Genomic DNA, 13,550 nt, shown 5'->3' with positions numbered 1-13,550 from the left:
CACACACACACCGTGCTGGACTGTTGCTGAGGCTTATTTTCTGAGACACAAACACATGTTCTGAATATGAGCTGAAATATCTGAACTGTTATTTTATACAACGTGTTAATGTTTCATTTAAAGATATAAAATGATCGACAGGATGATTGAGATCTTTCTAAAGAGGTTATGGACGATCATCGTCTTCTTAGATCTTCATCTTCATCATCATCACGTCCAGGAGAACATGATCCTCACACATCTCTGACCTGAGAGCAGCAGAACGCCGGCTCAGCTCGTTCCCACAGGAAGCTGATGGGAATCGTGATCTCTGCAGGATTCAAACCACTCGTCTCTATTCTGGGTTCGGTGATTACAGCTCGTCTCAACTTTCAGCTCTTTGGATCTATTTCTGCTGTCGAACCACGACGAGCTCCAGGTCCTCCAGTGAAGCATCTCCACTGATACAGATTCACCACTGTAGTTATTATGTATATATATATATATGTGTATATATATATATATATGTATATATATATATATATGATATTTGCTCTTTGACACCGTGTTATTGGAACTTCTTACTGAAGAACTTCATTTTATTTTATATTTATATTTTGTCATGTAGTAGCTTATTCTTCATATTTGTATATTTTCAGAACAGCTGAGGTCTGAACTCGAACATTTCATTTGACCACCGGACAAAACAAAATCATCTAACTTCACTTACATTCATTTAACATCGACAGTAGAATAAATATAATTAAAACATGTGGAAAACATGATTAGTGTGTAACCCTTCAACACAGACTGGAGCCTGTGATGTGAGGACGTGACCTTGGAGTCGTGCGTGGAAACTGCTCCTGGGACAAAGCTGCACTTTGAAACGTCGCCGCTGACTGGAAATAAACTGGGGAAATAAACTGGGCGTGTCGGTTCAGACGGTGTTGACTCAGGAAGAGGACGCTCTTGAGAAGCAGCCACTTGTCTGCTGGTGTGAGGATATAACAGCAGCGTGGTGTTTGTCCTCTGTGTGTGTCTGTGTGTGTGTGTGTGTACTCGCAGCGCTCCCGGTTTATTTATGCTCATTATGCTTTTTCCATCCTGGACCGAGGGCGGCTGCAGCCTCCTCCTGCCAAGTGAGCGCCCTAGTTGCATTTGGCAGTTCTCCTCAGGCTGCGCTCCAGCGCACACAGAGCACCTGTCGGCTGTGACAGAGCGGCCTTGTTCTACCTGAGTCAGTGCAGCCGAGTGGCTCTGATTTAAATAAACCATCAACACATTACTTACATTTACACTTTAAACGCTTCCAAAGAACTAAAGCTTCCTCACAGCCGGAGCTGGGAGCTGAACGAGGATTTCACACATGAACTGTGTAAAACATGTTGTGTAGTTGGTGTTTGTGAAGCAGCAGCAGCAGGTTGTTCCTGACATGTTGTGTAGTTGGTGTTTGTGAAGCAGCAGCAGCAGGTTGTCGGGTCCGACTCGTTCAAACAGGAACATGTGGGGAACATCCAGGCGAGGGGCGGAGCCTGTAGAGCAGCAGGGGCGGAGCCTGTAGAGCAGCAGGAGGCCGGACATGACGTATAAACTCTGCTGTGGAAAGATCAGTGTTGTTTACAGCTCATCCACACCGCGGCCCTCAGCACCAAAAGATCTGGAATCTCCTCGTGTTTCCAAGTTGACGTCTTCGTCTTCTACGTGTACGGCTCCTCTTCTTCATCCTGAGATGTTTGTTCTTCCAGTTTCACGTCCGTCACGTGTTAGAAACCTCATCAACACGTCCACTCGCTCTCTGGGAAGCTTCAGGACATTTTACCAGGAGGCTGCAGGAGAAGATCCAGAGAATGTCCAGAGACACTGACTCAGACATTTGTTCTCACATAGAGAACCTGCAGAACATGTGAGGAACACGTGAGGAACATGTCAGAACCTCCAGAACATTTCTGTAACATGTCAAAGTCTTTTATGACAACAACACTCATAGAATCACTTCCTGTTTAAGTTGCAGTGGTTTTAGTTTTGATATAGTTTCTATGTTCCAGTTGTCAGAGTGTCGGTCTTCACGCGTTATCGCGGTCGGAGCTGAGACCTCTTCGCCCGCAGCTCGTCATCAGGGTGGAACCTTGATTTTTGAGCCATGTTTTTCTACATGGGACGGGCTCGCTGATAAAAATAGCCACACTGACCAATAACAGGGAGGCTGGTGCCAACAGTCGCTCGCCACCCACCAGCACAAGTCCTCAGCACCTGCTCCTGCGTCCAGTTTGTGAGTGTGTGTTGCCTGGAAACCAACATTCCCCCCTCAGTGGAGCTGAACTTTAATATGATGGGCCCAGTGTGTGTGTGTGTGTGTGTGTGTGTGTGTGTGTGTGTGTGTGTGTGGGGGGTTGTTGTTTACCTTCTTGTCAGGAACAATCTGATTTCAATGATTTCTATCAGCCTCCATCAGTCAAAACTTCTGATGCTGCGTCTCAAACACGATCACAGATGTTTGGACTAAAATATGATTTTCAAAGAAAACTGTAGTTGCTTCAAACCGTGTGAACAGTTGAATCCTTCAATCAGAATAATAAAGTGTAACTGGAGGTGTGTTCCCGCGGAAACACGTTGAACACGTTGAGCCGGAAACTTCAGCTGGAGCGTGAGGACGTGGAGACGAGCAGAGACACGGCCGCTGAGCGTGAACTTAGGTTTCACTGTTACTGACGACCACATCGTGTCTGTCACCGTTTGAAAAGGGGAAGAAACACTGGGCTCAGTTTCCTCTGTCGTCGTTCATCGGGACCATTTAGGAACACGACCCTTGACCTCGGACTGATCAGGACGTTTTCTCTGAGACTCTGAAGCTTCTCTTGATCTGGAGATGAAGGTCTGAAACCAACAAGGCGTGTCATGTTGTCCTGAGCATCTTTTGTCTGCAGCTTCAATAATCTGAAAAAGACTTAACATTTACAGTTTCAAACTTCTGAGGAAAGTTTGAGTTCCTCGTATGAAATCCGGTTCCAGCTGGAAACCATTAGTTCTCAGTGTTTCAGGCGGTAAAGAGACAGAAGTGAAGACGGAGATGTTCCTGCCTGGTGGACAGTCTTCAGTGGACCATCAGACGCTAATCAACTGTGTGTGTGAGCACAAATAAAAACCTCATATGTGCCTGATATTAGACACACGTGAAACTCCTGTCGGGGGGTTTTCAGTGCACTAACTACAACCAGAGCGTTTCCCTGGGCAGCGTGAGTGGGCCTCTGCATTCAGAGCTGCTTTCCCTCCTCCAGCTTCTGCTTCTGAGAGAGTCTCTCCCGGGCGTCTCTCTGCTCGGTGAGGACTCACACGTCGGATTGTCTCTGCGTCGAGCAGCTGATGTTTCCTCTGCTGAGGACACAGAAACAATCAGTTTACAGAAGCTGCAGGTTTGGTTTTGTATCATTTCAGCTCAATGTGTCTCTCAGCAGCGCAGAGACGTTCGTCACTCTGGACCCGAGACGGACAAAAAGGGCAAAGCTCTTATTAATCGAGCTGAAGATTCATTTTACTCAACTAAATAGAAGATGAACTTAATTAAGATCCGAGGTAGAACAGTGGAAGATGGAACCAGACAGAACCCAAGGGACGAGGAGGAGAGAGAATCAGAGCCGATGATTGACAGCAGCTTTAACATCTGAGCAGCTGACATTCATCTACCTCATCAGCTTTGACTCCGCCCCCCAGACTCCTGCAGGTAGACACAGGAAACGTTTCATTGGATTTCATTTCATAGGGAGAAGAAACAGGTTGAAGCAACAGGACACATTTAAAAATGTAAAAGAGGTTTCAGAACAATCTATAATAGTACTAATTATGAATTCTATAAATATAGATTTTGTTTGTAGAGCTCAGTTTCCCCCATGGCCTCAGGTATTGATCAGGATGTAGATTAAAGCAACATGATCCCACCACCAACACTACATGTACTTAATGTTTGTCTGAATCATCTGACGGTGAGATCAGCAGGAAATGGTACAAATGTGTGTCCCGAGCTAAAATCTATAACATTTAAATTTATTTCAAAAGTATATTCCTCCCACTTGTTCCTGAGGGTGTTAACGTTCTCTGTGCAGCTGAGTCCTGTCGGGGGGGTTGGGATTCGATCGGTGGAGGTTTGCTGCCAAACCTTCCTTCAGATGTTCAGATGATTACCAGGATCCACAGAGGTGTGTCTTCATGTCCTGTTTTACACTTGTTCTGCAAATTCCTTTATAACCATCTCATAAATTAGAACTGAACGTTGCTTTTTACTGGCAGCTGATAAACGTCTTTATCTAAAGTCAACCATGTCCTAAAAAAGATAAAGAATAAAGGAGCCTGACGAGTTTACTTAGAAAGAGAGTGTGGGTGTGTGGAGCTTCAGTGTTGTCAGAAGGAGGAGGTTTGTACACACAGATAAGATTTTGCATCGTGAGCTAACAAACGACTTCACATGACAGCAGCAGATCTGAGACGTGCATCTGGAAGATCAGTTAATATCTGTGTGATGTCGCCAGCTCGTAGCTATAAACTGTAAATGTGTCGCATGTCCATCCGGTTGCATGAGACCTGATCCAAGAGTAAAGGCTCCAGATCCTCACAACACGTTAAACATTCAATACAATGATATAAAAACCAAACGCTATTTTAATAAAACACACAGATGTTCTGTTTCATTGTCCTGCAGCTTCAGGTCAAATACAGACATTCATCTCAATGTGATAATTATATTTAAAGATTGATAAAATAAAATGTATATCCTGTAACTGAACAGAAATGAGAAATCCAGTAATCTTTATGATTAACAGATCAACAGCAGGAGCCTTTAGATAGATGTGTGACCTCCTCCATTTTCTCTGATGTACATATGTCACTGTATCATCTGCATACATTCGAACATGATAGGACTATAAGTGGACCTAGAATAGAGCCCTGTGGAACACCAACATCTACGAGTCATTGATCCTTAACATCGTCACTTCTGAGTTCACGAGAATATTTAAACCATCGTAGCAGGAAAACATTTCTACAATTAATTCTACAATCTTCCCCCGGATCAAACACCATGAATCTAAGATGTTGAACAGATTTTCTTTATTATAGAAACATCAGTGCATCGTGATGAAGATGACACAATCCTTCCTTCTCTCTCCAGTCCTACACCTCCAGATGAATCCATCTAAAGAACCAAGGAGCAGACGTGTGAACCTCCAGTCCTCCAGCTCATCCAATCAGCTTCACCCCCCAACGTCTTCTGGACACAGGCCATTTATTCAGATTTCTACCATTCGCCCAGAGATATGGTGATAAATTGACTTTGACCGCAGAAGAGCCGTTACACCCCCCCTCCACCCCCCACCCCCGCCCTCCACCACCAAGTCAGAGGCTTCTTGTCAGGATATAAAGCGGCTGCAGTGAGACAAGGACGACTCTCCTGAACGCTCCACTGCATAACAGCAATCACACTCAGGCGTAATGTGTGTGTTCATGTGTGTGTGTTCATGTGTGTGTGTGTTCATGTGTGTCTTCATGTGTGTGTGTTCATGTGTGTATGCATGAACATGTGTGTGCTCGGTGCAGGGAGGTGGGGGGCAGCGGCTCGTGCTCTCACTTTCAATCTAAATGCACATGAATCATGTCACATCGCCCCCTTCAGTCTGACGCGCTCACTGCTTCTCCCTCGTCGCAGATCAACAGGAAGCTGGAGACGTTTCCTCCGTGAAGCAGCTTCGGGCTGTGGATGGTTCAAGGTCAAATTCAGGAGATTACAGTAGGTGGCAATACATATTTATACAGGAGAGGAAATACTCAATCCCCCACATCTGTGAGTCTAACTGAGCATTTGTGACAAATTTGAAAGAATTATTTTAAAGCGTTATCACATGATCACAAGGTCACAGTGACCCTTGACCTTTTACATCAGAATTCTAATGAAGGAATTCAAGGCCTCGATCTTAAATGTTTGAGCTGTAACTCGTTAAAATCAGACGTATAAAAAGTTGGGGGGTTGGCGTTGTGACAGCGGGAGGCTTTCCACTGTCCGTCATCTGAGCTGCTGTATTATCCCTCGCAGCGAGAGACGCGGCAGGAATGCTCTGGTGGTGGTGGTGGAGGGGGAGGGGGTTCAGTCTATAGTTAGAGGGCTGACTGCATGCTGCACCTGTCCCCCGCCCGTCAGGACACTGATCACACCTCCGAGGTTTACTTCAACAAAAAAACTGCTGAAGATGTTTTTTTAAATCTGGACCAGTTCTCTGGTTCTAACTGGTTTCATGGTGTTCACTGGTCACAGGTCATACAACAGGATGATGCTCAGGTGAAGAAGTCAAGTGCATTTTAATGTTTGTGTATTTAGTGTCTGTAATACGCACAGAGACTTCATATTGATCCCAGCTGTTCACATGTGATAGAAAATCTATAGAGAGGAGTCGTCATATTCTATAACCACATGAATCACTGCAGCTGAGGGACACGTCTCAGTGTGAAGTCAGAATTAGACGATAATTGTTGTGCTAAAAGATCCATTAGACGTGTCATACATCTGCTGTTAGTGACCCCCTCCATAACGAGGCCCTGTCACTGTGACTTACAGCATCGAGGACTTTAAAGGCCTCCGGGCTGCAGGTGCACGTGTGCGTCCTGCTCACCTGGAGACTCACCTGGAGACTCACCTGGAGACTCACCTGGAGACTCACCTGGAGACTCACCTGGAGACTCCATGGGAATAAGACATGTCACATCACATTAGACGGAGAGAAGATGGTGCTTCACTCTCCTGCAGCTGATCTGGGACCAGCTGATCAGAGGCAGGAGAGACTTGGTGATGAAAACAGGACTTTATCACCGGGGAGCTGTGATGAGATGGAACTGCTTTTCTATTGGCTGCCCCTGAGTGACAGCTGTCTACGCCTCCCTCTGTTGTCCAGGAGGAGGCGCTGACAGATGTGACAGATGTTTCATAATAAAGTGTCGCACTGGACAAACACGTCTTCTGTTTCTACGCAGCAGAGGAGGAAGCTGCTGATGTGTGGAGGGTTTTATCGTCACAGGCAAAGTGTGGTGTCGCCCAGGAGAGGGGGCTCCATGTCCTTGTCAAGGACCTAATTACTTAAAGCAGGAACAGAGAGGGGGTGGGGGGGGGGGGGATAACCTCTTATGTTGTCATCTCCTGAATCGATCCTGTGCGACAGCTCAGTGGTCGTTATAATATCAAGTGTTAAATATATGTTTGAAACCTGGGGGGGGGCTCGAGGCCTTGAATCCTTTATTAGACTGTGCTAATGTACAGTGCTACTATAACAATGCTAATGTACAGTTTTAAGGCAAAGTGTTAGCATAGCAGCTAGTTATGCTAAGTTCAAAAGATTCAAACTTTGATCTGTTTCATCCACAGTTTGATGAAGTTCTGACTTTTTCAATGATTCTAAACTTCTTAATTCTTCTGTTGGTTCTGGTCCTCAAGGGCTCGGACGTGGTTCCTCCTCAGTCATGAAGCAGCAGGACGAGTATTTACTGGCGGGGGTCCGCACATATTTGTCCGAGCTATTTTGAGACGAGGGAAACCCCAACCTGACGCAGGCCTGAAACTGCTGAGTAGCTGGAGGACGAGGGCGTCTCCGGGTCGAGGGTCCGACTGACGACGCTTCACCTCCAGCAGGCACACGTTCACCGGCAGCTCTGCTGAGTGACAGTTAGCATGAGATGCTAACACCAGGTTTGATTTCCCTTGAGCCTTTGCTTCTCTTGCTTCCTCCACTTGTTGTGTCTCTGTAATGACACAGGGCAGCGACGTCTCTGCGCCTCAGATAATTATCGTCCTCTGGACAAGAAGATCCTGCCCAGGAGGACTAATTGTAGCTTCGCTCGTCATGGCCTGAAGAACAATTACAGAGAATCAGAGAGGAGACAGGAAAAGAGGCCGAGCAGAAGATGGGAGCTCGACTGATTCCAAACAAACAGTCTGTTGTCGAGTCCCCGTTGAAAACCACTCAGACTCTTAATGGCAAACAAGGTGTGAACGAGTCCAAAGAATCTTGATCAGATCTGGTTTGTGAATTTGTCTGAAACTACAAAAGTCCAGAAGCTGAAACTCATAAAAGCTGAGCAGGAGGTCGAGTGTGGAGGTGAAGAATCGTTTCATGTTTAATCCAGAGCAGGTTTCTCGTTGTGACTCATCGGACCGAGGGCTGGAGTTTCAGCTCGTCTCCTGCTGGAGACCAGACGGAGGTGAGGAGGTGAAAGACAAACCTGAGACGAGTCGAGTGTGGGAGTGACAGTGAAGGAGGAAGGACGACAGGAACCAGCGCTGATAGGGTTTCTCCGCTCGGTGACCTCTGCAGCAGAGTGATCGGCTCGATACGTTTCTCTGAGCCGCTCGATGAACTGTAATCAGGAGACTGAGGACAGAAGTCAGAACCTCCGTGTGTCTGATGAACTCCACACACAACGTTCAGGTTGAACTTTCTAATGACAGAACTTCTCCACACGTTGCTTCAGCTCGTAAGGTTGTTGTGACCCCGTCCTTTGGTGCTGCTGCTGCTTCACAGGAGAAACACCAACTACACAACATGTTTTACAGAGGTTTTCTAGAGTTCATGTGTTCATGTGACAAAACGTGTCAGTGAGACACTGACACGACTTGAAGCTGTGAGTGTAAAGTCTCTAAGTTGGAGTTCGAGCCTTCATGAGGCTGAAAGACAAACAGGAGAGAGGGTCCTGAGTGGCTCAGCAGCTTATTGATTGGGTTCCACAGAAGCAGTTTGTCTTATCTCACAGTGCAGCTGCTCCTGATACAAAGCACAAGGTCCTTCTTTCCTTCTGCCACAGGAGGAACTCCTTCACGTGCACCTGAAGGAGCAGTGAGGGACCCAGCTGACGACTGGACGCTGGGTCCTTCACGTGCACCTGAAGGAGCAGTGAGGGACCCAGCTGACGACTGGAAGCTGCAGCCGTCAGCTCTTCTCAGCCGTCAGGTTGTGTTTGTCTATTACTTGATAATTGTGATTGTTGGCCCGAGGGCGAACTCCACTCTGGAGAGTTAATGGTGTTTTTACTGGTTTTGAGTGTTGATGCACAAAGTGACTGAGTCGACTCTGAGGCTCCAGTTGTTTATCATTCATCACTTTCAGATAAGAACAAGTGACTAATTTAACCTTTAAATATGGACGAACACAATCAAACCTGCAGTGACGGAGACGATATGAGAAGATCGTGGAGTTTTTCATATTTAATGAGACATGTCATGTTTTTAAATTGTGTTTTAGAGATTTTTTTGGGAATGTAAAAGTTCTGCGATGTTAAAAAGCTAAAATTCTTCGTTAAAGGGAGAAACTCTCCTGAAACATCTCGTCACTACTTCCTCATCAAGCTGATATGTTGTGACATCACCATGCCATGTATTTGCATAATGCTCAGACACGCCCCCTAACGAAGCAGGTAAAGTGAGAGCGAGGCCGACAGTTCCTACACGTGCTGGAAGCAGTGGACCAATCACAACAGAGCGGACCAGCTGACCAATCAGAGCAGACTGGGCTTCATCAGGGGGAGGGTCTTAAAGAGACAGGAGGTTTGAGACAGCGGCTGAAAAGAGGAGCTGCAGCGATGATCATCTCCAGGTCGTTGTCTCAGATGTTCCAGCTCCTTCCTGTGCTTCGCTTCCTCGTCTGAGTCCATCTCTTGTGGTATCATCCATGAACGTGACCCTCAGGTTCCCCTTGTGTGTGGCTGCACAGGGATCAGCCCCCCCCCTCCTCTTCCTCCCTCCTCTTCCTCCCGGGGCCTTTTACTGTTCAGCACTAATCGTGGTCGAGCTCTCTGCTCTGTGGCGTGTTTTCCGACCACATGTTTGTGTTTTCATGCGCTTCATCAGCACAGCGGAGCCTGGAGAGATTTTACTCTGTGCAGGGGAGGAATGGTTATCGACTGGCCGCCCCCCCCCCTCTCTGACGGGGCCTGTAACCTCAACATGACTGCTAACGTGTGCGTTTGTTTCCTCACGTGGGACGAGGCCCCCGCACCAGGAGCCGCTGGTTTCTGATGGATGATACGAGCTGTTGATGAGCCCGGTGCGTGATGGGTAATAGAAGCTGTAACGGCCCGTCAGAGGCGACCTCCTGTGATTGATGCGTCTCCGGTGGACGCAGATCACAGAGCGGGGACACTGCTGAAACAATGACACCAGGTCACATGGTCCATGGTCCATCAGCAGAGGGAACAGGCTCTGAGAGAATTTCTTAGTTTTATTACTGGTTTAATGTTTTCAGCCTCTCGTCAGCAAACACTTTGTTTAATGAACAAATCCACTGAGAAATAAATAAAGACATTAGATTGCAATGATGATTAGAAACTGTAGAAACACTGGAAGTAAAAGGAAAACTAGAACAAAGCATTTATATATAAATATCGTAGTAAAATGAAATAAGTAAATGAAAACTTTCTGTTAGTTTTCTGTTAGAGAACTTTTCTGTCCCCGTTAAACCTGCTGCATCGTCTCCTGCTCGGGTTGTTAGCAGTTAGCAGTCGACCTCTGACCTCTGACCTCTGACCTGCGAGCTGTTAACGAGACCAGAGAAAGTTCCTGCTTCATTGGTGTGAGACATCTGAGACGAGTGACAGCGAGGGAGCAGGTGGACGCAGAGCGACCCCCCCCTCCGCTCCAAGCCTCCGCCCAGCAACACTAATCCTGACTGATGACTCAGTTTATAATAAAACATCGTCTTTACACTTCAGTTAATAGTTTCCAGCTCAAGGGACAGAAATAAAACCACGATTCTGGTTTTAAATTACATTGTAAACTTATCACATTTCATCTGGAAGGGACCTTGGATTCACTCGGTCACGTCTTCTCAACTCACTGAAACCAACAGAACATTTAAAAAGTCAAAGTCTGAAGTGACGTTTGTGGAGAAACTCTAAAAACCGTTTGACCTCATTCGAACTCACTCAGCCGTTGTTTCTACTTCATTATCTGCTCATTAATTGATGTCACAGGAAGTCGGCCCCTGAGAGCGGAGATTTAGACGTTCAGCAAAGTCCTTCACACGAGCCTTGGAGACGAGTTCTGTCTTTTACCCACAATCCTTCAGGAGACTGACAGATTCAAAGCCCTGGTCTCCGATGGTCTTCATGTGAAGTCGTGGATCGATCAGTTATCAGGTTAGAACTCGGTTGTGTCCGTTCTTGTTTCAACACAAAGTCCTGGTCACCGACGGCGAGAGCTCGTTTTTCATTTTTAATGAAAGTGTTATGTTTGATTAAGCGACCTTCCTTTTCTATTATACAGCCGTAAAAAGGGAATAATAAAACTGAGTGATAAATTCCCGCGGTGAACAGGAAGATAAATGAGTGATCGGTGACCAGTGAAAACGTTCTGCTGGTTCCTGTCCTCGCCTGTGACGCTGCCGCCGCTGCTTCGCATAATAAGCAGAGGAGAATACAATTATAGCAATTAGCCACAGTGAGATGACCCCAATCAAGCCCTTCAAGAGAAGTAATTATAACGAGGTGTCGTCCATATAAGGACACACATCCAGTCGCCTGTAGGTGGCGTCCTGTTCTCTCTGTGCACGTGTCAGTATCAGAAGAGACTTCAACCAGCTTCAAGGCACATTTAGGTGTGTGTGTGTGTGTGTGTGTGTGTGTGTGTGTGTGTGTGTGTGTGTGTGTGTCTGTGTGTGTCTGTGTGCGTGTATGTGAGTGTGTGTGTGTGTGTGTGTGTGTGTGTGTGTGTGTGTGTATCTGTATCTGTATCTGTGTGTGAGTGTGTGTGTGTGTGTGTGTGTGTGTGTGTGTGTGTGTCTGTGTGTGTGTGTGTGTGTGTGTGTGTGTGTGTGTGTGTGTGTGTGTGTGTGTCAGTGTGTGTGTGTGTGTGTGTGTGGGGTCAGACCAGCAGAACCGACCTGGCGTCCTGACTCTGTGTGATGTCTCCAGACTGTGATGGGATGTGACAGGTGAATCTCCGCTGCTCTGCATCTCGACGCCGCTGCAGGAGACGGCGAGGCCCACGTTGCCATGGCTACCGGCAGTCTGGCACGACAGGTAAGACCCTCCTTCGTTTGTTCCTGGTTCCTCCTGCAGCTGGTGAGATGGTGAATTACAGGCGTGCAGCAGAGCGGGTTTAGGTTGGAGGCCCGTTGGGACTCGGGGGGTCAGAGCAGTTTAACAGACCTGTTAATGTGCTGCAGTTGTCTGTGGTACATGGGGGGGGACAGCAAGTGAGCCACAGCAATACCAAGGATGGCCTGGACCAGTTCAGGTTCACATGCAGATTAGACCAGAGCAGTGTAGATATTAAATCTCTGTTTATTACTGAGCATCAACTTCCAACATGTTTCCTATTATATATAGATATATATATTAACAGAAAAACAATAGTTAGGTTCTAAGTGCAAACCGAGAACATACTAGATATATCTTCTTCACTTGCCGTGAAGCTGCTGAATCAGAGGATCTGCAGTCGACTGTTGCTCTGGAGGCCGATCAGTGTTTCAGTAAATCTACTTTTCTCCTCTGGAATCTGTGGATGTAGAAACGTGGTCTTGGCCGTCGCTCTGGCACAACGAGCTGTTTTTCTGATCCCAGCGTTCCCAGAGCGTTTGGACGGCGCTGCCCCTGTGATTGATGGAGCTATTCTTATTACCCTGACCCATTACGTAAAACACAGTCAGACCCTAAAAATAAGAGCAGGCTTTTCAGGACATTCATTGTTTGCTTTCGTACCGGAGCAGGAATCCAGATCCATCATTCATCCGTGCTGCTGTGGATAAAAGGTATTGATGTGAGGGTGTCATGGCCGATCAGACTCAAAGCAGCGAGCGTGAGAAGTGTCACACAAACAGAGGAGGGAGGCTTCCAGGAAAACAGACAGATCTGGATTCTCCTTTCACTTGTGGAATCAGGTCTGATCTGGATCAGCTGCTTGTGGTCAGACTGCAGAACACACACACACACACACACACACACACACACACACGTGTCTTATCAGCTGATTGTCGTCGATCAGTTCCCTCAAACCTCACATGACCAACACTTTTTGAGACAAAGCAGCTCAACAGGTCGATTCAGAGTAAACAGTGAATCTGTTGTCATCTTGTAATCAAACGGCTCCGGTTTCTCACGTTAGAGAAACGAGGAGCAGCAGTTTGTGCAGAGACGACCTGAAGATACCTTTCACTTCCTAAAGTTCACTTCCTAAAGTTCACTTCCTAAAGTTCACTTCCTCCCGAGCTGTAAAAGTGTCTGAGCTGTAAATCAGCGACACCTCAACCCTGCACATTAAAGCACAGCTGACCCTTCGTTCTCTGAGATCGTGCACTTCTCTCCACGAGGTGCACGTCGGTGTGTGTGTGTGTGTGTGTGTGTGTGTGTGTTATTCTGAGTGGTGTGTGGTCGTCTGGCCGTTTCATCCACCATGCTAATAGAGTCTGGAGGGAGGTCCATGAGCTGCACATGAGGAAACAAAGAAAAACAAATCATCACAAGTGAAAATCTGGAAAGAGTCAAACTAAGTTTTGGAAAATCAATAAACCAATGAATTCATATTCCTCCACAGGTGAAATAGTCTTTGTTGC

The sequence above is a fragment of the Hippoglossus stenolepis genome, chromosome 22 (genome assembly GCF_022539355.2).
Source record: "Hippoglossus stenolepis isolate QCI-W04-F060 chromosome 22, HSTE1.2, whole genome shotgun sequence".
NCBI lineage: Eukaryota > Metazoa > Chordata > Actinopteri > Pleuronectiformes > Pleuronectidae > Hippoglossus > Hippoglossus stenolepis.
The sequence above is the reverse complement of the archived record's forward strand: the minus strand, read 5'-3'. Positions refer to the sequence as shown.